The 26,090-nt window shown below is 51.6% G+C and overlaps 8 non-coding genes across 8 annotated transcripts; all 8 read left to right on the forward strand.

The window, feature by feature from the left end:
• The first annotated feature begins 114 nt into the window (after nt 1–114).
• On the forward strand, nt 115–278 carry LOC140455706 (U1 spliceosomal RNA). The gene has a single exon (XR_011952970.1). It is a non-coding gene; the product is annotated as a U1 spliceosomal RNA (small nuclear RNA).
• Nucleotides 279–3,902: 3,624 nt separating this feature from the next.
• LOC140455872 (U1 spliceosomal RNA) lies at nt 3,903–4,066 on the forward strand. The gene has a single exon (XR_011953090.1). It is a non-coding gene; the product is annotated as a U1 spliceosomal RNA (small nuclear RNA).
• A 3,624-nt stretch (nt 4,067–7,690) lies between these two features.
• On the forward strand, nt 7,691–7,854 carry LOC140455707 (U1 spliceosomal RNA). The gene has a single exon (XR_011952971.1). It is a non-coding gene; the product is annotated as a U1 spliceosomal RNA (small nuclear RNA).
• A 3,624-nt stretch (nt 7,855–11,478) lies between these two features.
• Nucleotides 11,479–11,642, forward strand: LOC140455708 (U1 spliceosomal RNA). The gene has a single exon (XR_011952972.1). It is a non-coding gene; the product is annotated as a U1 spliceosomal RNA (small nuclear RNA).
• Nucleotides 11,643–15,266: 3,624 nt separating this feature from the next.
• On the forward strand, nt 15,267–15,430 carry LOC140455709 (U1 spliceosomal RNA). The gene has a single exon (XR_011952973.1). It is a non-coding gene; the product is annotated as a U1 spliceosomal RNA (small nuclear RNA).
• A 3,575-nt stretch (nt 15,431–19,005) lies between these two features.
• LOC140455719 (U1 spliceosomal RNA) lies at nt 19,006–19,169 on the forward strand. Its single transcript, XR_011952983.1, has one exon. It is a non-coding gene; the product is annotated as a U1 spliceosomal RNA (small nuclear RNA).
• A 3,624-nt stretch (nt 19,170–22,793) lies between these two features.
• LOC140455716 (U1 spliceosomal RNA) lies at nt 22,794–22,957 on the forward strand. Its single transcript, XR_011952980.1, has one exon. It is a non-coding gene; the product is annotated as a U1 spliceosomal RNA (small nuclear RNA).
• Nucleotides 22,958–25,656: 2,699 nt separating this feature from the next.
• Nucleotides 25,657–25,820, forward strand: LOC140455711 (U1 spliceosomal RNA). The gene has a single exon (XR_011952975.1). It is a non-coding gene; the product is annotated as a U1 spliceosomal RNA (small nuclear RNA).
• The last annotated feature ends 270 nt before the right edge of the window (nt 25,821–26,090 follow it).

Consider the following 26,090-nt stretch of genomic DNA (forward strand, 5'->3'; position numbering starts at 1 on the left):
GATCGACAGGCAGGGCAGGTTGAGTAAGTGAATGTCCGATGTTGCAAAAGTGAGTGAGTGTGAGAGTGAGAGGGAGCGGCTGTTGTGGGGTGTGAGCGAGTGTGAGCGCTGAGCATACTTACCTGGCAGGGGAGCTGACATGATCAGTGCGGTGGCGCTCCCAGGATGAGGCTATCCCATTGCACTTTGGGTGTGCTGACGCCTGCGATGTCCCCAAATGCGGGATACTCGACTGCAAAATTTGTGGTAGTGGGGGACTGCGTTCGCGCTCTCCCCTGATATACAAACTAATGGCAGAATGTAAATTGCACTTTTTCTGTAGGCAGTGCTGTTATACTGCAGCTTGCCTCCTCACGGCTCCGTTAACTTCCCTCTCCAAGCAAGATCCGTCCTAACTTTAAAACCGTTAGGCGGCCCCCATACCTCTGCTGCATATGTGACCATTTCCCTCTATTGCCTCACGTTATCTCTCTACATGCTACTTAAACACCTTCCCACTTAACTGCTCTCAGTCACCATCTGCTCCAAGTCTGACCACCATTTGCTGCTTCGTCAACCTACCAAGCAAGGGCATCAACACCCTGAGCGACAAAGTGCAAAATCCAGCCCACCTCACGCCTGGGGGGAGCAATGCCTCATCTTCCGCCTTCGGACCCTCCAACCACACAGCATCAATGTTGACTTCAGCCGTTTCCTCATCTTCCACCCCCACCTCATCTCAGACGCGCCCCTCCACTTGACTTGTCCCACCTGTCCATTTTCCTTCCCACCTATCCACTCCACACTCCACACTGACCTATCCCCATCAATGCTCCCCAACCCCCACCCACTTGCATGTACCTATCACCTTCACAGCAAGCTTCCCCCAGCTCCACAACCACCTCCAGTCCAATTACCGCTTTCGCTCTGCTCCAAGTCTCCAGTCTGCTCCAATTCAGCTCTCAGCCATTATGTACTGATACAGGCCTCAGCCATTCTGTACTGACCCAGGCCTCGAATCCTGTCCCATCCAGCTCTCAGCCATTCTGTCCTGATACAGGCCTCTAATACTCTCCAATCCAGCTCTCAGCCATTCTGTATGGATACAATCCTCTAATCCGCCCCCATCCAGCTCTCAGCCATCCTGTACTGACACAGGCCTCTAATCCGCCACCATCCAGCTCTCAGCCATTCTGTCCTGATACAGGCCTCTAATCCACTCCAATCCAACTTTCTGCAATTCTGTACTGACACAGGCCTCTAATCCTCCCCCATCCAGCTCTCAGCCATTCTGAACCGATACAGGCCTCTAATCCACTCCAATCCAACTTTCTGCAATTCTGTACTGATTCAGGCCTCTAATGCAGACTCATCCAGCTCTCAGCCATTCTGTACTGACACAGCCCTCTAATCCGCCTTTATCCAGCTCTCAGCCATTCTGTACTGACCCAGGCCTCTAATCAACTCCAATCCAACTTTCTGCCATTCTGTACTGATCCAAGCCTTGAATCCTGCCTCATCCAGCTCTCAGCCATTCTGTACTGACACAGGCCTCTAATCAACTCCACTCCAACTTTCTGCCATTCTGTACTGATCCAAGCCTTGAATCCTGCCTCATCCAGCTCTCAGCCATTCTGTACTGACAGAGGCCTCTAATCCGCCCCCATCCAGCTCTCAGCCATCCTGTACTGACACAGGCCTCTAATCCACCACCATCCAGCTCTCAGCCATTCTGTATGGATACAATCCTCTAATCCGCCCCCATCCAGCTCTCAGCCATCCTGTACTGACACAGGCCTCTAATCCGCCACCATCCAGCTCTCAGCCATTCTGTCCTGATACAGGCCTCTAATCAACTCCAATCCAACTTTCTGCCATTCTGTACTGATCCAAGCCATGAATCCTGCCTCATCCAGCTCTCAGCCATTCTGTACTGATGCAGGCCTCTAATCCGCCCCTATCCAGCTCTCAGTCATCCTGTGCTAATCCGGGCCTCGAATCTGCCCGAATCCAGCTCTCAGCCATCCTGTGGTGACCCAGGCCTCGAATCCTGCCTCATCCAGCTCTCAGCCATCCTGTACTGACACAGGCCTCTAATCCGCCACCATCCAGCTCTCAGCCATTCTGTCCTGATACAGGCCTCTAATCCACTCCAATCCAACTTTCTGCAATTCTGTACTGACACAGGCCTCTAATCCGCCCCCATCCAGCTCTCAGCCATTCTGAACAGATACAGGCCTCTAATCCACTCCAATCCAACTTTCTGCAATTCTGTACTGATTCAGGCCTCTAATGCAGACTCATCCAGCTCTCAGCCATTCTGTACTGACACAGCCCTCTAATCCGCCTTTATCCAGCTCTCAGCCATTCTGTACTGACCCAGGCCTCTAATCCTGTCCCATCCAGCTCTCAGCCATTCTGTACTGACCCAGGCCTCTAATCCTGTCCCATCCAGCTCTCAGCCATCCTGTACTGATCCAGGCCTCTAATCCACTCCAATCCAGCTCTCAGTCATCCTGTGCTAATCTGGGCCTTGAATCAGCTCCAATCCAGCTCTCAGCCATTCAAGGCTGTTGCATCTCTCCATCGGCTCTTCTTCAGCTCTCAGCTGCTGTGCACTGATCCAGGCCTCTGGCTCACTCTATTCTTCCTTACAGCTGCTGCACACTAATCCAGGCCACCAGCCAATTCTGTTCTGCCTCTCAGCCTCTCCGCACCACACTAGGCCTCCAGAACACTGTGTGCTGGCTCACAGCTGCTCCACACTAATCCAGGTCTCCAGTCCACTCTGTTCTGCCTCTCAGCCTCACCACACCACTCTAGGCCTCCAGTCGACTGTGTGCTGGCTCACAGCTGCTCCACACTAATCCAGGCCTCCAGCCCACTCTGTTCTGCCTCTCAGCCTCACCACACCACTATAGGCCTCCAGCCCAATGTGTGCTGGCTCACAGCTGCCCTGCACTGATCCAGGTCTCCAGCCCACTTTGTTCTGCCGCACAGCTGCTCCGCAGTAATCCAGGTATCCTAATTTAATCTTGTCCCATTTGTCAGCACTTGGCCCTTATCCCTCTGAACCCTTCCTATTCATTTCGCCATTCAGATGCCTTTCGCATGTTGTAATTGTACCAACCTCCATCACTTCCTCTGGTAGCTCATTGCGTCCACGCAGCACCCCTCTGTGTGCGATAGTTGCCCCCTAGATCCCTTTGAAATCTTTCCCTTCTCACCCGAGACCTATGCCCTTTAAATTTGGAATCCTTTACCCCAGGGAAAGCAGCAGGTAAATCAGACACGGAAGAAAAGGACGATTACATTTTAATCACAGGCCAGTTTATTTTACACAGAGGGTGGTGAGTGCTCGGAATGTGCAGCCAGACGAGGCGGTGGTCTCAGTTTCGTGTCTCGTCCAACATAATGTTGAAAAATATGTTTCCCTGGCACCCTTAATCTTGGATGTGATTTCAACCTGAAGTCACTAATCTGATTGAAGAGAGATTTGCAAAGCTGCAGCTAGACATTGTAGAAAGTCGAGGCAAATTGGTTTTAAAAACTGCTTCCAGTTTCACAATCAAAGATTGTAAGTTGCTTTTATTCGCGTTGACATCAAATTCGGACGAGTGTTTGAAAAGAAAGTTGGAACTTTCCTTCCTCTTTTTCCGCGAATCAGGAGGCAGCCTGAAGGAAACAGGGGCGGGGCGCGTCCTTTGAAGGGATACATGCAGATAAGCAGTGCAGGCGCAGCCGTGGGTGGTATTTGAGTAAAACGGGAGTCCTGGAGACATTCGGTGATCCATTTGAAGAATGAAGCTGATCGACAGGCAGGGCAGGTTGAGTAAGTGAATGTCCGATGTTGCAAAAGTGAGTGAGTGTGAGAGTGAGAGGGAGCGGCTGTTGTGGGGTGTGAGCGAGTGTGAGCGCTGAGCATACTTACCTGGCAGGGGAGCTGACATGATCAGTGAGGTGGCGCTCCCAGGATGAGGCTATCCCATTGCACTTTGGGTGTGCTGACGCCTGCGATGTCCCCAAATGCGGGATACTCGACTGCAAAATTTGTGGTAGTGGGGGACTGCGTTCGCGCTCTCCCCTGATATACAAACTAATGGCAGAATCTAAATTGCACTTTTTCTGTAGGCAGTGCTGTTATACTGCAGCTTGCCTTCTCACGGCTCCGTTAACTTCCCTCTCCAAGCAAGATCCGTCCTAACTTTAAAACCGTTAGGCGGCCCCCATACCTCTGCTGCATATGTGACCATTTCCCTCTATTGCCTCACGTTATCTCTCTACATGCTACTTAAACACCTTCCCACTTAACTGCTCTCAGTCACCATCTGCTCCAAGTCTGACCACCATTTGCTGCTTCGTCAACCTACCAAGCAAGGGCATCAACACCCTGAGCGACAAAGTGCAAAATCCAGCCCACCTCACGCCTGGGGGGAGCAATGCCTCATCTTCCGCCTTCGGACCCTCCAACCACACAGCATCAATGTTGACTTCAGCCGTTTCCTCATCTTCCACCCCCACCTCATCTCAGACGCGCCCCTCCACTTGACTTGTCCCACCTGTCCATTTTCCTTCCCACCTATCCACTCCACACTCCACACTGACCTATCCCCATCAATGCTCCCCAACCCCCACCCACTTGCATGTACCTATCACCTTCACAGCAAGCTTCCCCCAGCTCCACAACCACCTCCAGTCCAATTACCGCTTTCGCTCTGCTCCAAGTCTCCAGTCTGCTCCAATTCAGCTCTCAGCCATTATGTACTGATACAGGCCTCAGCCATTCTGTACTGACCCAGGCCTCGAATCCTGTCCCATCCAGCTCTCAGCCATTCTGTCCTGATACAGGCCTCTAATACTCTCCAATCCAGCTCTCAGCCATTCTGTATGGATACAATCCTCTAATCCGCCCCCATCCAGCTCTCAGCCATCCTGTACTGACACAGGCCTCTAATCCGCCACCATCCAGCTCTCAGCCATTCTGTCCTGATACAGGCCTCTAATCCACTCCAATCCAACTTTCTGCAATTCTGTACTGACACAGGCCTCTAATCCTCCCCCATCCAGCTCTCAGCCATTCTGAACCGATACAGGCCTCTAATCCACTCCAATCCAACTTTCTGCAATTCTGTACTGATTCAGGCCTCTAATGCAGACTCATCCAGCTCTCAGCCATTCTGTACTGACACAGCCCTCTAATCCGCCTTTATCCAGCTCTCAGCCATTCTGTACTGACCCAGGCCTCTAATCAACTCCAATCCAACTTTCTGCCATTCTGTACTGATCCAAGCCTTGAATCCTGCCTCATCCAGCTCTCAGCCATTCTGTACTGACACAGGCCTCTAATCAACTCCACTCCAACTTTCTGCCATTCTGTACTGATCCAAGCCTTGAATCCTGCCTCATCCAGCTCTCAGCCATTCTGTACTGACAGAGGCCTCTAATCCGCCCCCATCCAGCTCTCAGCCATCCTGTACTGACACAGGCCTCTAATCCACCACCATCCAGCTCTCAGCCATTCTGTATGGATACAATCCTCTAATCCGCCCCCATCCAGCTCTCAGCCATCCTGTACTGACACAGGCCTCTAATCCGCCACCATCCAGCTCTCAGCCATTCTGTCCTGATACAGGCCTCTAATCAACTCCAATCCAACTTTCTGCCATTCTGTACTGATCCAAGCCATGAATCCTGCCTCATCCAGCTCTCAGCCATTCTGTACTGATGCAGGCCTCTAATCCGCCCCTATCCAGCTCTCAGTCATCCTGTGCTAATCCGGGCCTCGAATCTGCCCGAATCCAGCTCTCAGCCATCCTGTGGTGACCCAGGCCTCGAATCCTGCCTCATCCAGCTCTCAGCCATCCTGTACTGACACAGGCCTCTAATCCGCCACCATCCAGCTCTCAGCCATTCTGTCCTGATACAGGCCTCTAATCCACTCCAATCCAACTTTCTGCAATTCTGTACTGACACAGGCCTCTAATCCGCCCCCATCCAGCTCTCAGCCATTCTGAACAGATACAGGCCTCTAATCCACTCCAATCCAACTTTCTGCAATTCTGTACTGATTCAGGCCTCTAATGCAGACTCATCCAGCTCTCAGCCATTCTGTACTGACACAGCCCTCTAATCCGCCTTTATCCAGCTCTCAGCCATTCTGTACTGACCCAGGCCTCTAATCCTGTCCCATCCAGCTCTCAGCCATTCTGTACTGACCCAGGCCTCTAATCCTGTCCCATCCAGCTCTCAGCCATCCTGTACTGATCCAGGCCTCTAATCCACTCCAATCCAGCTCTCAGTCATCCTGTGCTAATCTGGGCCTTGAATCAGCTCCAATCCAGCTCTCAGCCATTCAAGGCTGTTGCATCTCTCCATCGGCTCTTCTTCAGCTCTCAGCTGCTGTGCACTGATCCAGGCCTCTGGCTCACTCTATTCTTCCTTACAGCTGCTGCACACTAATCCAGGCCACCAGCCAATTCTGTTCTGCCTCTCAGCCTCTCCGCACCACACTAGGCCTCCAGAACACTGTGTGCTGGCTCACAGCTGCTCCACACTAATCCAGGTCTCCAGTCCACTCTGTTCTGCCTCTCAGCCTCACCACACCACTCTAGGCCTCCAGTCGACTGTGTGCTGGCTCACAGCTGCTCCACACTAATCCAGGCCTCCAGCCCACTCTGTTCTGCCTCTCAGCCTCACCACACCACTATAGGCCTCCAGCCCAATGTGTGCTGGCTCACAGCTGCCCTGCACTGATCCAGGTCTCCAGCCCACTTTGTTCTGCCGCACAGCTGCTCCGCAGTAATCCAGGTATCCTAATTTAATCTTGTCCCATTTGTCAGCACTTGGCCCTTATCCCTCTGAACCCTTCCTATTCATTTCGCCATTCAGATGCCTTTCGCATGTTGTAATTGTACCAACCTCCATCACTTCCTCTGGTAGCTCATTGCGTCCACGCAGCACCCCTCTGTGTGCGATAGTTGCCCCCTAGATCCCTTTGAAATCTTTCCCTTCTCACCCGAGACCTATGCCCTTTAAATTTGGAATCCTTTACCCCAGGGAAAGCAGCAGGTAAATCAGACACGGAAGAAAAGGACGATTACATTTTAATCACAGGCCAGTTTATTTTACACAGAGGGTGGTGAGTGCTCGGAATGTGCAGCCAGACGAGGCGGTGGTCTCAGTTTCGTGTCTCGTCCAACATAATGTTGAAAAATATGTTTCCCTGGCACCCTTAATCTTGGATGTGATTTCAACCTGAAGTCACTAATCTGATTGAAGAGAGATTTGCAAAGCTGCAGCTAGACATTGTAGAAAGTCGAGGCAAATTGGTTTTAAAAACTGCTTCCAGTTTCACAATCAAAGATTGTAAGTTGCTTTTATTCGCGTTGACATCAAATTCGGACGAGTGTTTGAAAAGAAAGTTGGAACTTTCCTTCCTCTTTTTCCGCGAATCAGGAGGCAGCCTGAAGGAAACAGGGGCGGGGCGCGTCCTTTGAAGGGATACATGCAGATAAGCAGTGCAGGCGCAGCCGTGGGTGGTATTTGAGTAAAACGGGAGTCCTGGAGACATTCGGTGATCCATTTGAAGAATGAAGCTGATCGACAGGCAGGGCAGGTTGAGTAAGTGAATGTCCGATGTTGCAAAAGTGAGTGAGTGTGAGAGTGAGAGGGAGCGGCTGTTGTGGGGTGTGAGCGAGTGTGAGCGCTGAGCATACTTACCTGGCAGGGGAGCTGACATGATCAGTGCGGTGGCGCTCCCAGGATGAGGCTATCCCATTGCACTTTGGGTGTGCTGACGCCTGCGATGTCCCCAAATGCGGGATACTCGACTGCAAAATTTGTGGTAGTGGGGGACTGCGTTCGCGCTCTCCCCTGATATACAAACTAATGGCAGAATCTAAATTGCACTTTTTCTGTAGGCAGTGCTGTTATACTGCAGCTTGCCTTCTCACGGCTCCGTTAACTTCCCTCTCCAAGCAAGATCCGTCCTAACTTTAAAACCGTTAGGCGGCCCCCATACCTCTGCTGCATATGTGACCATTTCCCTCTATTGCCTCACGTTATCTCTCTACATGCTACTTAAACACCTTCCCACTTAACTGCTCTCAGTCACCATCTGCTCCAAGTCTGACCACCATTTGCTGCTTCGTCAACCTACCAAGCAAGGGCATCAACACCCTGAGCGACAAAGTGCAAAATCCAGCCCACCTCACGCCTGGGGGGAGCAATGCCTCATCTTCCGCCTTCGGACCCTCCAACCACACAGCATCAATGTTGACTTCAGCCGTTTCCTCATCTTCCACCCCCACCTCATCTCAGACGCGCCCCTCCACTTGACTTGTCCCACCTGTCCATTTTCCTTCCCACCTATCCACTCCACACTCCACACTGACCTATCCCCATCAATGCTCCCCAACCCCCACCCACTTGCATGTACCTATCACCTTCACAGCAAGCTTCCCCCAGCTCCACAACCACCTCCAGTCCAATTACCGCTTTCGCTCTGCTCCAAGTCTCCAGTCTGCTCCAATTCAGCTCTCAGCCATTATGTACTGATACAGGCCTCAGCCATTCTGTACTGACCCAGGCCTCGAATCCTGTCCCATCCAGCTCTCAGCCATTCTGTCCTGATACAGGCCTCTAATACTCTCCAATCCAGCTCTCAGCCATTCTGTATGGATACAATCCTCTAATCCGCCCCCATCCAGCTCTCAGCCATCCTGTACTGACACAGGCCTCTAATCCGCCACCATCCAGCTCTCAGCCATTCTGTCCTGATACAGGCCTCTAATCCACTCCAATCCAACTTTCTGCAATTCTGTACTGACACAGGCCTCTAATCCTCCCCCATCCAGCTCTCAGCCATTCTGAACCGATACAGGCCTCTAATCCACTCCAATCCAACTTTCTGCAATTCTGTACTGATTCAGGCCTCTAATGCAGACTCATCCAGCTCTCAGCCATTCTGTACTGACACAGCCCTCTAATCCGCCTTTATCCAGCTCTCAGCCATTCTGTACTGACCCAGGCCTCTAATCAACTCCAATCCAACTTTCTGCCATTCTGTACTGATCCAAGCCTTGAATCCTGCCTCATCCAGCTCTCAGCCATTCTGTACTGACACAGGCCTCTAATCAACTCCACTCCAACTTTCTGCCATTCTGTACTGATCCAAGCCTTGAATCCTGCCTCATCCAGCTCTCAGCCATTCTGTACTGACAGAGGCCTCTAATCCGCCCCCATCCAGCTCTCAGCCATCCTGTACTGACACAGGCCTCTAATCCACCACCATCCAGCTCTCAGCCATTCTGTATGGATACAATCCTCTAATCCGCCCCCATCCAGCTCTCAGCCATCCTGTACTGACACAGGCCTCTAATCCGCCACCATCCAGCTCTCAGCCATTCTGTCCTGATACAGGCCTCTAATCAACTCCAATCCAACTTTCTGCCATTCTGTACTGATCCAAGCCATGAATCCTGCCTCATCCAGCTCTCAGCCATTCTGTACTGATGCAGGCCTCTAATCCGCCCCTATCCAGCTCTCAGTCATCCTGTGCTAATCCGGGCCTCGAATCTGCCCGAATCCAGCTCTCAGCCATCCTGTGGTGACCCAGGCCTCGAATCCTGCCTCATCCAGCTCTCAGCCATCCTGTACTGACACAGGCCTCTAATCCGCCACCATCCAGCTCTCAGCCATTCTGTCCTGATACAGGCCTCTAATCCACTCCAATCCAACTTTCTGCAATTCTGTACTGACACAGGCCTCTAATCCGCCCCCATCCAGCTTTCAGCCATTCTGAACAGATACAGGCCTCTAATCCACTCCAATCCAACTTTCTGCAATTCTGTACTGATTCAGGCCTCTAATGCAGACTCATCCAGCTCTCAGCCATTCTGTACTGACACAGCCCTCTAATCCGCCTTTATCCAGCTCTCAGCCATTCTGTACTGACCCAGGCCTCTAATCCTGTCCCATCCAGCTCTCAGCCATTCTGTACTGACCCAGGCCTCTAATCCTGTCCCATCCAGCTCTCAGCCATCCTGTACTGATCCAGGCCTCTAATCCACTCCAATCCAGCTCTCAGTCATCCTGTGCTAATCTGGGCCTTGAATCAGCTCCAATCCAGCTCTCAGCCATTCAAGGCTGTTGCATCTCTCCATCGGCTCTTCTTCAGCTCTCAGCTGCTGTGCACTGATCCAGGCCTCTGGCTCACTCTATTCTTCCTTACAGCTGCTGCACACTAATCCAGGCCACCAGCCAATTCTGTTCTGCCTCTCAGCCTCTCCGCACCACACTAGGCCTCCAGAACACTGTGTGCTGGCTCACAGCTGCTCCACACTAATCCAGGTCTCCAGTCCACTCTGTTCTGCCTCTCAGCCTCACCACACCACTCTAGGCCTCCAGTCGACTGTGTGCTGGCTCACAGCTGCTCCACACTAATCCAGGCCTCCAGCCCACTCTGTTCTGCCTCTCAGCCTCACCACACCACTATAGGCCTCCAGCCCAATGTGTGCTGGCTCACAGCTGCCCTGCACTGATCCAGGTCTCCAGCCCACTTTGTTCTGCCGCACAGCTGCTCCGCAGTAATCCAGGTATCCTAATTTAATCTTGTCCCATTTGTCAGCACTTGGCCCTTATCCCTCTGAACCCTTCCTATTCATTTCGCCATTCAGATGCCTTTCGCATGTTGTAATTGTACCAACCTCCATCACTTCCTCTGGTAGCTCATTGCGTCCACGCAGCACCCCTCTGTGTGCGATAGTTGCCCCCTAGATCCCTTTGAAATCTTTCCCTTCTCACCCGAGACCTATGCCCTTTAAATTTGGAATCCTTTACCCCAGGGAAAGCAGCAGGTAAATCAGACACGGAAGAAAAGGACGATTACATTTTAATCACAGGCCAGTTTATTTTACACAGAGGGTGGTGAGTGCTCGGAATGTGCAGCCAGACGAGGCGGTGGTCTCAGTTTCGTGTCTCGTCCAACATAATGTTGAAAAATATGTTTCCCTGGCACCCTTAATCTTGGATGTGATTTCAACCTGAAGTCACTAATCTGATTGAAGAGAGATTTGCAAAGCTGCAGCTAGACATTGTAGAAAGTCGAGGCAAATTGGTTTTAAAAACTGCTTCCAGTTTCACAATCAAAGATTGTAAGTTGCTTTTATTCGCGTTGACATCAAATTCGGACGAGTGTTTGAAAAGAAAGTTGGAACTTTCCTTCCTCTTTTTCCGCGAATCAGGAGGCAGCCTGAAGGAAACAGGGGCGGGGCGCGTCCTTTGAAGGGATACATGCAGATAAGCAGTGCAGGCGCAGCCGTGGGTGGTATTTGAGTAAAACGGGAGTCCTGGAGACATTCGGTGATCCATTTGAAGAATGAAGCTGATCGACAGGCAGGGCAGGTTGAGTAAGTGAATGTCCGATGTTGCAAAAGTGAGTGAGTGTGAGAGTGAGAGGGAGCGGCTGTTGTGGGGTGTGAGCGAGTGTGAGCGCTGAGCATACTTACCTGGCAGGGGAGCTGACATGATCAGTGCGGTGGCGCTCCCAGGATGAGGCTATCCCATTGCACTTTGGGTGTGCTGACGCCTGCGATGTCCCCAAATGCGGGATACTCGACTGCAAAATTTGTGGTAGTGGGGGACTGCGTTCGCGCTCTCCCCTGATATACAAACTAATGGCAGAATCTAAATTGCACTTTTTCTGTAGGCAGTGCTGTTATACTGCAGCTTGCCTTCTCACGGCTCCGTTAACTTCCCTCTCCAAGCAAGATCCGTCCTAACTTTAAAACCGTTAGGCGGCCCCCATACCTCTGCTGCATATGTGACCATTTCCCTCTATTGCCTCACGTTATCTCTCTACATGCTACTTAAACACCTTCCCACTTAACTGCTCTCAGTCACCATCTGCTCCAAGTCTGACCACCATTTGCTGCTTCGTCAACCTACCAAGCAAGGGCATCAACACCCTGAGCGACAAAGTGCAAAATCCAGCCCACCTCACGCCTGGGGGGAGCAATGCCTCATCTTCCGCCTTCGGACCCTCCAACCACACAGCATCAATGTTGACTTCAGCCGTTTCCTCATCTTCCACCCCCACCTCATCTCAGACGCGCCCCTCCACTTGACTTGTCCCACCTGTCCATTTTCCTTCCCACCTATCCACTCCACACTCCACACTGACCTATCCCCATCAATGCTCCCCAACCCCCACCCACTTGCATGTACCTATCACCTTCACAGCAAGCTTCCCCCAGCTCCACAACCACCTCCAGTCCAATTACCGCTTTCGCTCTGCTCCAAGTCTCCAGTCTGCTCCAATTCAGCTCTCAGCCATTATGTACTGATACAGGCCTCAGCCATTCTGTACTGACCCAGGCCTCGAATCCTGTCCCATCCAGCTCTCAGCCATTCTGTCCTGATACAGGCCTCTAATACTCTCCAATCCAGCTCTCAGCCATTCTGTATGGATACAATCCTCTAATCCGCCCCCATCCAGCTCTCAGCCATCCTGTACTGACACAGGCCTCTAATCCGCCACCATCCAGCTCTCAGCCATTCTGTCCTGATACAGGCCTCTAATCCACTCCAATCCAACTTTCTGCAATTCTGTACTGACACAGGCCTCTAATCCTCCCCCATCCAGCTCTCAGCCATTCTGAACCGATACAGGCCTCTAATCCACTCCAATCCAACTTTCTGCAATTCTGTACTGATTCAGGCCTCTAATGCAGACTCATCCAGCTCTCAGCCATTCTGTACTGACACAGCCCTCTAATCCGCCTTTATCCAGCTCTCAGCCATTCTGTACTGACCCAGGCCTCTAATCAACTCCAATCCAACTTTCTGCCATTCTGTACTGATCCAAGCCTTGAATCCTGCCTCATCCAGCTCTCAGCCATTCTGTACTGACACAGGCCTCTAATCAACTCCACTCCAACTTTCTGCCATTCTGTACTGATCCAAGCCTTGAATCCTGCCTCATCCAGCTCTCAGCCATTCTGTACTGACAGAGGCCTCTAATCCGCCCCCATCCAGCTCTCAGCCATCCTGTACTGACACAGGCCTCTAATCCACCACCATCCAGCTCTCAGCCATTCTGTATGGATACAATCCTCTAATCCGCCCCCATCCAGCTCTCAGCCATCCTGTACTGACACAGGCCTCTAATCCGCCACCATCCAGCTCTCAGCCATTCTGTCCTGATACAGGCCTCTAATCAACTCCAATCCAACTTTCTGCCATTCTGTACTGATCCAAGCCATGAATCCTGCCTCATCCAGCTCTCAGCCATTCTGTACTGATGCAGGCCTCTAATCCGCCCCTATCCAGCTCTCAGTCATCCTGTGCTAATCCGGGCCTCGAATCTGCCCGAATCCAGCTCTCAGCCATCCTGTGGTGACCCAGGCCTCGAATCCTGCCTCATCCAGCTCTCAGCCATCCTGTACTGACACAGGCCTCTAATCCGCCACCATCCAGCTCTCAGCCATTCTGTCCTGATACAGGCCTCTAATCCACTCCAATCCAACTTTCTGCAATTCTGTACTGACACAGGCCTCTAATCCGCCCCCATCCAGCTCTCAGCCATTCTGAACAGATACAGGCCTCTAATCCACTCCAATCCAACTTTCTGCAATTCTGTACTGATTCAGGCCTCTAATGCAGACTCATCCAGCTCTCAGCCATTCTGTACTGACACAGCCCTCTAATCCGCCTTTATCCAGCTCTCAGCCATTCTGTACTGACCCAGGCCTCTAATCCTGTCCCATCCAGCTCTCAGCCATTCTGTACTGACCCAGGCCTCTAATCCTGTCCCATCCAGCTCTCAGCCATCCTGTACTGATCCAGGCCTCTAATCCACTCCAATCCAGCTCTCAGTCATCCTGTGCTAATCTGGGCCTTGAATCAGCTCCAATCCAGCTCTCAGCCATTCAAGGCTGTTGCATCTCTCCATCGGCTCTTCTTCAGCTCTCAGCTGCTGTGCACTGATCCAGGCCTCTGGCTCACTCTATTCTTCCTTACAGCTGCTGCACACTAATCCAGGCCACCAGCCAATTCTGTTCTGCCTCTCAGCCTCTCCGCACCACACTAGGCCTCCAGAACACTGTGTGCTGGCTCACAGCTGCTCCACACTAATCCAGGTCTCCAGTCCACTCTGTTCTGCCTCTCAGCCTCACCACACCACTCTAGGCCTCCAGTCGACTGTGTGCTGGCTCACAGCTGCTTCACACTAATCCAGGCCTCCAGCCCACTCTGTTCTGCCTCTCAGCCTCACCACACCACTATAGGCCTCCAGCCCAATGTGTGCTGGCTCACAGCTGCCCTGCACTGATCCAGGTCTCCAGCCCACTTTGTTCTGCCGCACAGCTGCTCCGCAGTAATCCAGGTATCCTAATTTAATCTTGTCCCATTTGTCAGCACTTGGCCCTTATCCCTCTGAACCCTTCCTATTCATTTCGCCATTCAGATGCCTTTCGCATGTTGTAATTGTACCAACCTCCATCACTTCCTCTGGTAGCTCATTGCGTCCACGCAGCACCCCTCTGTGTGCGATAGTTGCCCCCTAGATCCCTTTGAAATCTTTCCCTTCTCACCCGAGACCTATGCCCTTTAAATTTGGAATCCTTTACCCCAGGGAAAGCAGCAGGTAAATCAGACACGGAAGAAAAGGACGATTACATTTTAATCACAGGCCAGTTTATTTTACACAGAGGGTGGTGAGTGCTCGGAATGTGCAGCCAGACGAGGCGGTGGTCTCAGTTTCGTGTCTCGTCCAACATAATGTTGAAAAATATGTTTCCCTGGCACCCTTAATCTTGGATGTGATTTCAACCTGAAGTCACTAATCTGATTGAAGAGAGATTTGCAAAGCTGCAGCTAGACATTGTAGAAAGTCGAGGCAAATTGGTTTTAAAAACTGCTTCCAGTTTCACAATCAAAGATTGTAAGTTGCTTTTATTCGCGTTGACATCAAATTCGGACGAGTGTTTGAAAAGAAAGTTGGAACTTTCCTTCCTCTTTTTCCGCGAATCAGGAGGCAGCCTGAAGGAAACAGGGGCGGGGCGCGTCCTTTGAAGGGATACATGCAGATAAGCAGTGCAGGCGCAGCCGTGGGTGGTATTTGAGTAAAACGGGAGTCCTGGAGACATTCGGTGATCCATTTGAAGAATGAAGCTGATCGACAGGCAGGGCAGGTTGAGTAAGTGAATGTCCGATGTTGCAAAAGTGAGTGAGTGTGAGAGTGAGAGGGAGCGGCTGTTGTGGGGTGTGAGCGAGTGTGAGCGCTGAGCATACTTACCTGGCAGGGGAGCTGACATGATCAGTGCGGTGGCGCTCCCAGGATGAGGCTATCCCATTGCACTTTGGGTGTGCTGACGCCTGCGATGTCCCCAAATGCGGGATACTCGACTGCAAAATTTGTGGTAGTGGGGGACTGCGTTCGCGCTCTCCCCTGATATACAAACTAATGGCAGAATCTAAATTGCACTTTTTCTGTAGGCAGTGCTGTTATACTGCAGCTTGCCTTCTCACGGCTCCGTTAACTTCCCTCTCCAAGCAAGATCCGTCCTAACTTTAAAACCGTTAGGCGGCCCCCATACCTCTGCTGCATATGTGACCATTTCCCTCTATTGCCTCACGTTATCTCTCTACATGCTACTTAAACACCTTCCCACTTAACTGCTCTCAGTCACCATCTGCTCCAAGTCTGACCACCATTTGCTGCTTCGTCAACCTACCAAGCAAGGGCATCAACACCCTGAGCGACAAAGTGCAAAATCCAGCCCACCTCACGCCTGGGGGGAGCAATGCCTCATCTTCCGCCTTCGGACCCTCCAACCACACAGCATCAATGTTGACTTCAGCCGTTTCCTCATCTTCCACCCCCACCTCATCTCAGACGCGCCCCTCCACTTGACTTGTCCCACCTGTCCATTTTCCTTCCCACCTATCCACTCCACACTCCACACTGACCTATCCCCATCAATGCTCCCCAACCCCCACCCACTTGCATCTACCTATCACCTTCACAGCAAGCTTCCCCCAGCTCCACAACCACCTCCAGTCCAATTACCGCTTTCGCTCTGCTCCAAGTCTCCAGTCTGCTCCAATTCAGCTCTCAGCCATTATGTACTGATACAGGCCTCAGCCATTCTGTACTGACCCAGGCCTCGAATCCTGTCCCATCCAGCTCTCAGCCATTCTGTCCTGATACAGGCCTCTAATACTCTCCAATCCAGCTCTCAGCCATTCTGTATGGATACAATCCTCTAATCCGCCCCCATCCAGCTCTCAGCCATCCTGTACTGACACAGGCCTCTAATCCGCCACCATCCAGCTCTCAGCCATTCTGTCCTGATACAGGCCTCTAATCCACTCCAATCCAACTTTCTGCAATTCTGTACTGACACAGGCCTCTAATCCTCCCCCATCCAGCTCTCAGCCATTCTGAACCGATACAGGCCTCTAATCCACTCCAATCCAACTTTCTGCAATTCTGTACTGATTCAGGCCTCTAATGCAGACTCATCCAGCTCTCAGCCATTCTGTACTGACACAGCCCTCTAATCCGCCTTTATCCAGCTCTCAGCCATTCTGTACTGACCCAGGCCTCTAATCAACTCCAATCCAACTTTCTGCCATTCTGTACTGATCCAAGCCTTGAATCCTGCCTCATCCAGCTCTCAGCCATTCTGTACTGACACAGGCCTCTAATCAACTCCACTCCAACTTTCTGCCATTCTGTACTGATCCAAGCCTTGAATCCTGCCTCATCCAGCTCTCAGCCATTCTGTACTGACAGAGGCCTCTAATCCGCCCCCATCCAGCTCTCAGCCATCCTGTACTGACACAGGCCTCTAATCCACCACCATCCAGCTCTCAGCCATTCTGTATGGATACAATCCTCTAATCCGCCCCCATCCAGCTCTCAGCCATCCTGTACTGACACAGGCCTCTAATCCGCCACCATCCAGCTCTCAGCCATTCTGTCCTGATACAGGCCTCTAATCAACTCCAATCCAACTTTCTGCCATTCTGTACTGATCCAAGCCATGAATCCTGCCTCATCCAGCTCTCAGCCATTCTGTACTGATGCAGGCCTCTAATCCGCCCCTATCCAGCTCTCAGCCATCCTGTGGTGACCCAGGCCTCGAATCCTGCCTCATTCAGCTCTCAGCCATCCTGTACTGACACAGGCCTCTAATCCGCCACCATCCAGCTCTCAGCCATTCTGTCCTGATACAGGCCTCTAATCCACTCCAATCCAACTTTCTGCAATTCTGTACTGACACAGGCCTCTAATCCGCCCCCATCCAGCTCTCAGCCATTCTGAACAGATACAGGCCTCTAATCCACTCCAATCCAACTTTCTGCAATTCTGTACTGATTCAGGCCTCTAATGCAGACTCATCCAGCTCTCAGCCATTCTGTACTGACACAGCCCTCTAATCCGCCTTTATCCAGCTCTCAGCCATTCTGTACTGACCCAGGCCTCTAATCCTGTCCCATCCAGCTCTCAGCCATTCTGTACTGACCCAGGCCTCTAATCCTGTCCCATCCAGCTCTCAGCCATCCTGTACTGATCCAGGCCTCTAATCCACTCCAATCCAGCTCTCAGTCATCCTGTGCTAATCTGGGCCTTGAATCAGCTCCAATCCAGCTCTCAGCCATTCAAGGCTGTTGCATCTCTCCATCGGCTCTTCTTCAGCTCTCAGCTGCTGTGCACTGATCCAGGCCTCTGGCTCACTCTATTCTTCCTTACAGCTGCTGCACACTAATCCAGGCCACCAGCCAATTCTGTTCTGCCTCTCAGCCTCTCCGCACCACACTAGGCCTCCAGAACACTGTGTGCTGGCTCACAGCTGCTCCACACTAATCCAGGTCTCCAGTCCACTCTGTTCTGCCTCTCAGCCTCACCACACCACTCTAGGCCTCCAGTCGACTGTGTGCTGGCTCACAGCTGCTCCACACTAATCCAGGCCTCCAGCCCACTCTGTTCTGCCTCTCAGCCTCACCACACCACTATAGGCCTCCAGCCCAATGTGTGCTGGCTCACAGCTGCCCTGCACTGATCCAGGTCTCCAGCCCACTTTGTTCTGCCGCACAGCTGCTCCGCAGTAATCCAGGTATCCTAATTTAATCTTGTCCCATTTGTCAGCACTTGGCCCTTATCCCTCTGAACCCTTCCTATTCATTTCGCCATTCAGATGCCTTTCGCATGTTGTAATTGTACCAACCTCCATCACTTCCTCTGGTAGCTCATTGCGTCCACGCAGCACCCCTCTGTGTGCGATAGTTGCCCCCTAGATCCCTTTGAAATCTTTCCCTTCTCACCCGAGACCTATGCCCTTTAAATTTGGAATCCTTTACCCCAGGGAAAGCAGCAGGTAAATCAGACACGGAAGAAAAGGACGATTACATTTTAATCACAGGCCAGTTTATTTTACACAGAGGGTGGTGAGTGCTCGGAATGTGCAGCCAGACGAGGCGGTGGTCTCAGTTTCGTGTCTCGTCCAACATAATGTTGAAAAATATGTTTCCCTGGCACCCTTAATCTTGGATGTGATTTCAACCTGAAGTCACTAATCTGATTGAAGAGAGATTTGCAAAGCTGCAGCTAGACATTGTAGAAAGTCGAGGCAAATTGGTTTTAAAAACTGCTTCCAGTTTCACAATCAAAGATTGTAAGTTGCTTTTATTCGCGTTGACATCAAATTCGGACGAGTGTTTGAAAAGAAAGTTGGAACTTTCCTTCCTCTTTTTCCGCGAATCAGGAGGCAGCCTGAAGGAAACAGGGGCGGGGCGCGTCCTTTGAAGGGATACATGCAGATAAGCAGTGCAGGCGCAGCCGTGGGTGGTATTTGAGTAAAACGGGAGTCCTGGAGACATTCGGTGATCCATTTGAAGAATGAAGCTGATCGACAGGCAGGGCAGGTTGAGTAAGTGAATGTCCGATGTTGCAAAAGTGAGTGAGTGTGAGAGTGAGAGGGAGCGGCTGTTGTGGGGTGTGAGCGAGTGTGAGCGCTGAGCATACTTACCTGGCAGGGGAGCTGACATGATCAGTGCGGTGGCGTTCCCAGGATGAGGCTATCCCATTGCACTTTGGGTGTGCTGACGCCTGCGATGTCCCCAAATGCGGGATACTCGACTGCAAAATTTGTGGTAGTGGGGGACTGCGTTCGCGCTCTCCCCTGATATACAAACTAATGGCAGAATCTAAATTGCACTTTTTCTGTAGGCAGTGCTGTTATACTGCAGCTTGCCTTCTCACGGCTCCGTTAACTTCCCTCTCCAAGCAAGATCCGTCCTAACTTTAAAACCGTTAGGCGGCCCCCATACCTCTGCTGCATATGTGACCATTTCCCTCTATTGCCTCACGTTATCTCTCTACATGCTACTTAAACACCTTCCCACTTAACTGCTCTCAGTCACCATCTGCTCCAAGTCTGACCACCATTTGCTGCTTCGTCAACCTACCAAGCAAGGGCATCAACACCCTGAGCGACAAAGTGCAAAATCCAGCCCACCTCACGCCTGGGGGGAGCAATGCCTCATCTTCCGCCTTCGGACCCTCCAACCACACAGCATCAATGTTGACTTCAGCCGTTTCCTCATCTTCCACCCCCACCTCATCTCAGACGCGCCCCTCCACTTGACTTGTCCCACCTGTCCATTTTCCTTCCCACCTATCCACTCCACACTCCACACTGACCTATCCCCATCAATGCTCCCCAACCCCCACCCACTTGCATGTACCTATCACCTTCACAGCAAGCTTCCCCCAGCTCCACAACCACCTCCAGTCCAATTACCGCTTTCGCTCTGCTCCAAGTCTCCAGTCTGCTCCAATTCAGCTCTCAGCCATTATGTACTGATACAGGCCTCAGCCATTCTGTACTGACCCAGGCCTCGAATCCTGTCCCATCCAGCTCTCAGCCATTCTGTCCTGATACAGGCCTCTAATACTCTCCAATCCAGCTCTCAGCCATTCTGTATGGATACAATCCTCTAATCCGCCCCCATCCAGCTCTCAGCCATCCTGTACTGACACAGGCCTCTAATCCGCCACCATCCAGCTCTCAGCCATTCTGTCCTGATACAGGCCTCTAATCCACTCCAATCCAACTTTCTGCAATTCTGTACTGACACAGGCCTCTAATCCTCCCCCATCCAGCTCTCAGCCATTCTGAACCGATACAGGCCTCTAATCCACTCCAATCCAACTTTCTGCAATTCTGTACTGATTCAGGCCTCTAATGCAGACTCATCCAGCTCTCAGCCATTCTGTACTGACACAGCCCTCTAATCCGCCTTTATCCAGCTCTCAGCCATTCTGTACTGACCCAGGCCTCTAATCAACTCCAATCCAACTTTCTGCCATTCTGTACTGATCCAAGCCTTGAATCCTGCCTCATCCAGCTCTCAGCCATTCTGTACTGACACAGGCCTCTAATCAACTCCACTCCAACTTTCTGCCATTCTGTACTGATCCAAGCCTTGAATCCTGCCTCATCCAGCTCTCAGCCATTCTGTACTGACAGAGGCCTCTAATCCGCCCCCATCCAGCTCTCAGCCATCCTGTACTGACACAGGCCTCTAATCCACCACCATCCAGCTCTCAGCCATTCTGTATGGATACAATCCTCTAATCCGCCCCCATCCAGCTCTCAGCCATCCTGTACTGACACAGGCCTCTAATCCGCCACCATCCAGCTCTCAGCCATTCTGTCCTGATACAGGCCTCTAATCAACTCCAATCCAACTTTCTGCCATTCTGTACTGATCCAAGCCATGAATCCTGCCTCATCCAGCTCTCAGCCATTCTGTACTGATGCAGGCCTCTAATCCGCCCCTATCCAGCTCTCAGTCATCCTGTGCTAATCCGGGCCTCGAATCTGCCCGAATCCAGCTCTCAGCCATCCTGTGGTGACCCAGGCCTCGAATCCTGCCTCATCCAGCTCTCAGCCATCCTGTACTGACACAGGCCTCTAATCCGCCACCATCCAGCTCTCAGCCATTCTGTCCTGATACAGGCCTCTAATCCACTCCAATCCAACTTTCTGCAATTCTGTACTGACACAGGCCTCTAATCCGCCCCCATCCAGCTCTCAGCCATTCTGAACAGATACAGGCCTCTAATCCACTCCAATCCAACTTTCTGCAATTCTGTACTGATTCAGGCCTCTAATGCAGACTCATCCAGCTCTCAGCCATTCTGTACTGACACAGCCCTCTAATCCGCCTTTATCCAGCTCTCAGCCATTCTGTACTGACCCAGGCCTCTAATCCTGTCCCATCCAGCTCTCAGCCATTCTGTACTGACCCAGGCCTCTAATCCTGTCCCATCCAGCTCTCAGCCATCCTGTACTGATCCAGGCCTCTAATCCACTCCAATCCAGCTCTCAGTCATCCTGTGCTAATCTGGGCCTTGAATCAGCTCCAATCCAGCTCTCAGCCATTCAAGGCTGTTGCATCTCTCCATCGGCTCTTCTTCAGCTCTCAGCTGCTGTGCACTGATCCAGGCCTCTGGCTCACTCTATTCTTCCTTACAGCTGCTGCACACTAATCCAGGCCACCAGCCAATTCTGTTCTGCCTCTCAGCCTCTCCGCACCACACTAGGCCTCCAGAACACTGTGTGCTGGCTCACAGCTGCTCCACACTAATCCAGGTCTCCAGTCCACTCTGTTCTGCCTCTCAGCCTCACCACACCACTCTAGGCCTCCAGTCGACTGTGTGCTGGCTCACAGCTGCTCCACACTAATCCAGGCCTCCAGCCCACTCTGTTCTGCCTCTCAGCCTCACCACACCACTATAGGCCTCCAGCCCAATGTGTGCTGGCTCACAGCTGCCCTGCACTGATCCAGGTCTCCAGCCCACTTTGTTCTGCCGCACAGCTGCTCCGCAGTAATCCAGGTATCCTAATTTAATCTTGTCCCATTTGTCAGCACTTGGCCCTTATCCCTCTGAACCCTTCCTATTCATTTCGCCATTCAGATGCCTTTCGCATGTTGTAATTGTACCAACCTCCATCACTTCCTCTGGTAGCTCATTGCGTCCACGCAGCACCCCTCTGTGTGCGATAGTTGCCCCCTAGATCCCTTTGAAATCTTTCCCTTCTCACCCGAGACCTATGCCCTTTAAATTTGGAATCCTTTACCCCAGGGAAAGCAGCAGGTAAATCAGACACGGAAGAAAAGGACGATTACATTTTAATCACAGGCCAGTTTATTTTACACAGAGGGTGGTGAGTGCTCGGAATGTGCAGCCAGACGAGGCGGTGGTCTCAGTTTCGTGTCTCGTCCAACATAATGTTGAAAAATATGTTTCCCTGGCACCCTTAATCTTGGATGTGATTTCAACCTGAAGTCACTAATCTGATTGAAGAGAGATTTGCAAAGCTGCAGCTAGACATTGTAGAAAGTCGAGGCAAATTGGTTTTAAAAACTGCTTCCAGTTTCACAATCAAAGATTGTAAGTTGCTTTTATTCGCGTTGACATCAAATTCGGACGAGTGTTTGAAAAGAAAGTTGGAACTTTCCTTCCTCTTTTTCCGCGAATCAGGAGGCAGCCTGAAGGAAACAGGGGCGGGGCGCGTCCTTTGAAGGGATACATGCAGATAAGCAGTGCAGGCGCAGCCGTGGGTGGTATTTGAGTAAAACGGGAGTCCTGGAGACATTCGGTGATCCATTTGAAGAATGAAGCTGATCGACAGGCAGGGCAGGTTGAGTAAGTGAATGTCCGATGTTGCAAAAGTGAGTGAGTGTGAGAGTGAGAGGGAGCGGCTGTTGTGGGGTGTGAGCGAGTGTGAGCGCTGAGCATACTTACCTGGCAGGGGAGCTGACATGATCAGTGCGGTGGCGCTCCCAGGGTGAGGCTATCCCATTGCACTTTGGGTGTGCTGACGCCTGCGATGTCCCCAAATGCGGGATACTCGACTGCAAAATTTGTGGTAGTGGGGGACTGCGTTCGCGCTCTCCCCTGATATACAAACTAATGGCAGAATCTAAATTGCACTTTTTCTGTAGGCAGTGCTGTTATACTGCAGCTTGCCTTCTCACGGCTCCGTTAACTTCCCTCTCCAAGCAAGATCCGTCCTAACTTTAAAACCGTTACGCGGCCCCCCATACCTCTGCTGCATATGTGACCACTTCCCTCTATTGCCTCACGATATCTCTCTACATGCTACTTAAACACCTTCCCTCTTAACTGCTCTCAGTCACCATCTGCTCCAAGTCTTACCACCATTTGCTGCTTCGTCAACCTACCAAGCAAGGGCATCAACACCCTGAGCGACAAAGTGCAAAATCCAGCCCACCTCACGCCTGGGGGGAGCAATGCCTCATCTTCCGCCTTCGGACCCTCCAACCACACAGCATCAATGTTGACTTCAGCCGTTTCCTCATCTTCCACCCCCACCTCATCTCAGACGCGCCCCTCCACTTGACTTGTCCCACCTGTCCATTTTCCTTCCCACCTATCCACTCCACACTCCACACTGACCTATCCCCATCAATGCTCCCCAACCCCCAGCCACTTGCATCTACCTATCACCTTCACAGCAAGCTTCCCCCAGCTCCACAACCACCTCCAGTCCAATTACCGCTTTCACTCTGCTCCAAGTCTCCAGTCTGCTCCAATTCAGCTCTCAGCCATTATGTACTGATACAGGCCTCAGCCATTCTGTACTGACCCAGGCCTCGAATCCTGTCCCATCCAGCTCTCAGCCATTCTGTCCTGACACAGGCCTCTAATTCGCTCCCCCCCCATCCAGCTCTCAGCCATTCTGTCCTGATACAGGCCTCTAATACTCTCCAATCCAGCTCTCAGCCATTCTGTATGGATACAATCCTCTAATCCGCCCCCATCCAGCTCTCAGCCATCCTGTACTGACACAGGCCTCTAATCCGCCACCATCCAGCTCTCAGCCATTCTGTCCTGATACAGGCCTCTAATCAACTCCAATCCAACTTTCTGCCATTCTGTACTGATCCAAGCCTTGAATCCTGCCTCATCCAGCTCTCAGCCATTCTGTACTGATACAGGCCTCTAATACTCTCCAATCCAGCTCTCAGCCATTCTGTATGGATACAATCCTCTAATCCGCCCCCATCCAGCTCTCAGCCATCCTGTACTGACACAGGCCTCTAATCCTGTCCCATCCAGCTCTCAGCCATTCTGTACTGACCCAGGCCTCTAATCCTGTCCCATCCAGCTCTCAGCCATCCTGTACTGATCCAGGCCTCTAATCCACTCCAATCCAGCTCTCAGTCATCCTGTGCTAATCTGGGCCTTGAATCAGCTCCAATCCAGCTCTCAGCCATTCAAGGCTGTTGCATCTCTCCATCGGCTCTTCTTCAGCTCTCAGCTGCTGTGCACTGATCCAGGCCTCTAGCTCACTCTATTCTTCCTTACAGCTGCTGCACACTAATCCAGGCCACCAGCCAATTCTGTTCTGCCTCTCAGCCTCTCCGCACCACACTAGGCCTCCAGAACACTGTGTGCTGGCTCACAGCTGCTCCACACTAATCCAGGTCTCCAGTCCACTCTGTTCTGCCTCTCAGCCTCACCACACCACTCTAGGCCTCCAGTCGACTGTGTGCTGGCTCACAGCTGCTCCACACTAATCCAGGCCTCCAGCCCACTCTGTTCTGCCTCTCAGCCTCACCACACCACTATAGGCCTCCAGCCCAATGTGTGCTGGCTCACAGCTGCCCTGCACTGATCCAGGTCTCAAGCCCACTTTGTTCTGCCGCACAGCTGCTCCGCAGTAATCCAGGTATCCTAATTTAATCTTGTCCCATTTGTCAGCACTTGGCCCTTATCCCTCTGAACCCTTCCTATTCATTTCGCCATTCAGATGCCTTTCGCATGTTGTAATTGTACCAACCTCCATCACTTCCTCTGGTAGCTCATTGCGTCCACGCAGCACCCCTCTGTGTGCGATAGTTGCCCCCTAGATCCCTTTGAAATCTTTCCCTTCTCACCCGAGACCTATGCCCTTTAAATTTGGAATCCTTTACCCCAGGGAAAGCAGCAGGTAAATCAGACACGGAAGAAAAGGACGATTACATTTTAATCACAGGCCAGTTTATTTTACACAGAGGGTGGTGAGTGCTCGGAATGTGCAGCCAGACGAGGCGGTGGTCTCAGTTTCGTGTCTCGTCCAACATAATGTTGAAAAATATGTTTCCCTGGCACCCTTAATCTTGGATGTGATTTCAACCTGAAGTCACTAATCTGATTGAAGAGAGATTTGCAAAGCTGCAGCTAGACATTGTAGAAAGTCGAGGCAAATTGGTTTTAAAAACTGCTTCCAGTTTCACAATCAAAGATTGTAAGTTGCTTTTATTCGCGTTGACATCAAATTCGGACGAGTGTTTGAAAAGAAAGTTGGAACTTTCCTTCCTCTTTTTCCGCGAATCAGGAGGCAGCCTGAAGGAAACAGGGGCGGGGCGCGTCCTTTGAAGGGATACATGCAGATAAGCAGTGCAGGCGCAGCCGTGGGTGGTATTTGAGTAAAACGGGAGTCCTGGAGACATTCGGTGATCCATTTGAAGAATGAAGCTGATCGACAGGCAGGGCAGGTTGAGTAAGTGAATGTCCGATGTTGCAAAAGTGAGTGAGTGTGAGAGTGAGAGGGAGCGGCTGTTGTGGGGTGTGAGCGAGTGTGAGCGCTGAGCATACTTACCTGGCAGGGGAGCTGACATGATCAGTGCGGTGGCGCTCCCAGGATGAGGCTATCCCATTGCACTTTGGGTGTGCTGACGCCTGCGATGTCCCCAAATGCGGGATACTCGACTGCAAAATTTGTGGTAGTGGGGGACTGCGTTCGCGCTCTCCCCTGATATACAAACTAATGGCAGAATCTAAATTGTACTTTTTCTGTAGGCAGTGCTGTTATACTGCAGCTTGCCTTCTCACGGCTCCGTTAACTTCCCTCTCCAAGCAAGATCCGTCCTAACTTTAAAACCGTTAGGCGGCCCCCATACCTCTGCTGCATATGTGACCACTTCCCTCTATTGCCTCACGATATCTCTCTACATGCTACTTAAACACCTTCCCTCTTAACTGCTCTCAGTCACCATCTGCTCCAAGTCTTACCACCATTTGCTGC

This window comes from Chiloscyllium punctatum, chromosome 30, assembly GCF_047496795.1.
Source record: "Chiloscyllium punctatum isolate Juve2018m chromosome 30, sChiPun1.3, whole genome shotgun sequence".
NCBI lineage: Eukaryota > Metazoa > Chordata > Chondrichthyes > Orectolobiformes > Hemiscylliidae > Chiloscyllium > Chiloscyllium punctatum.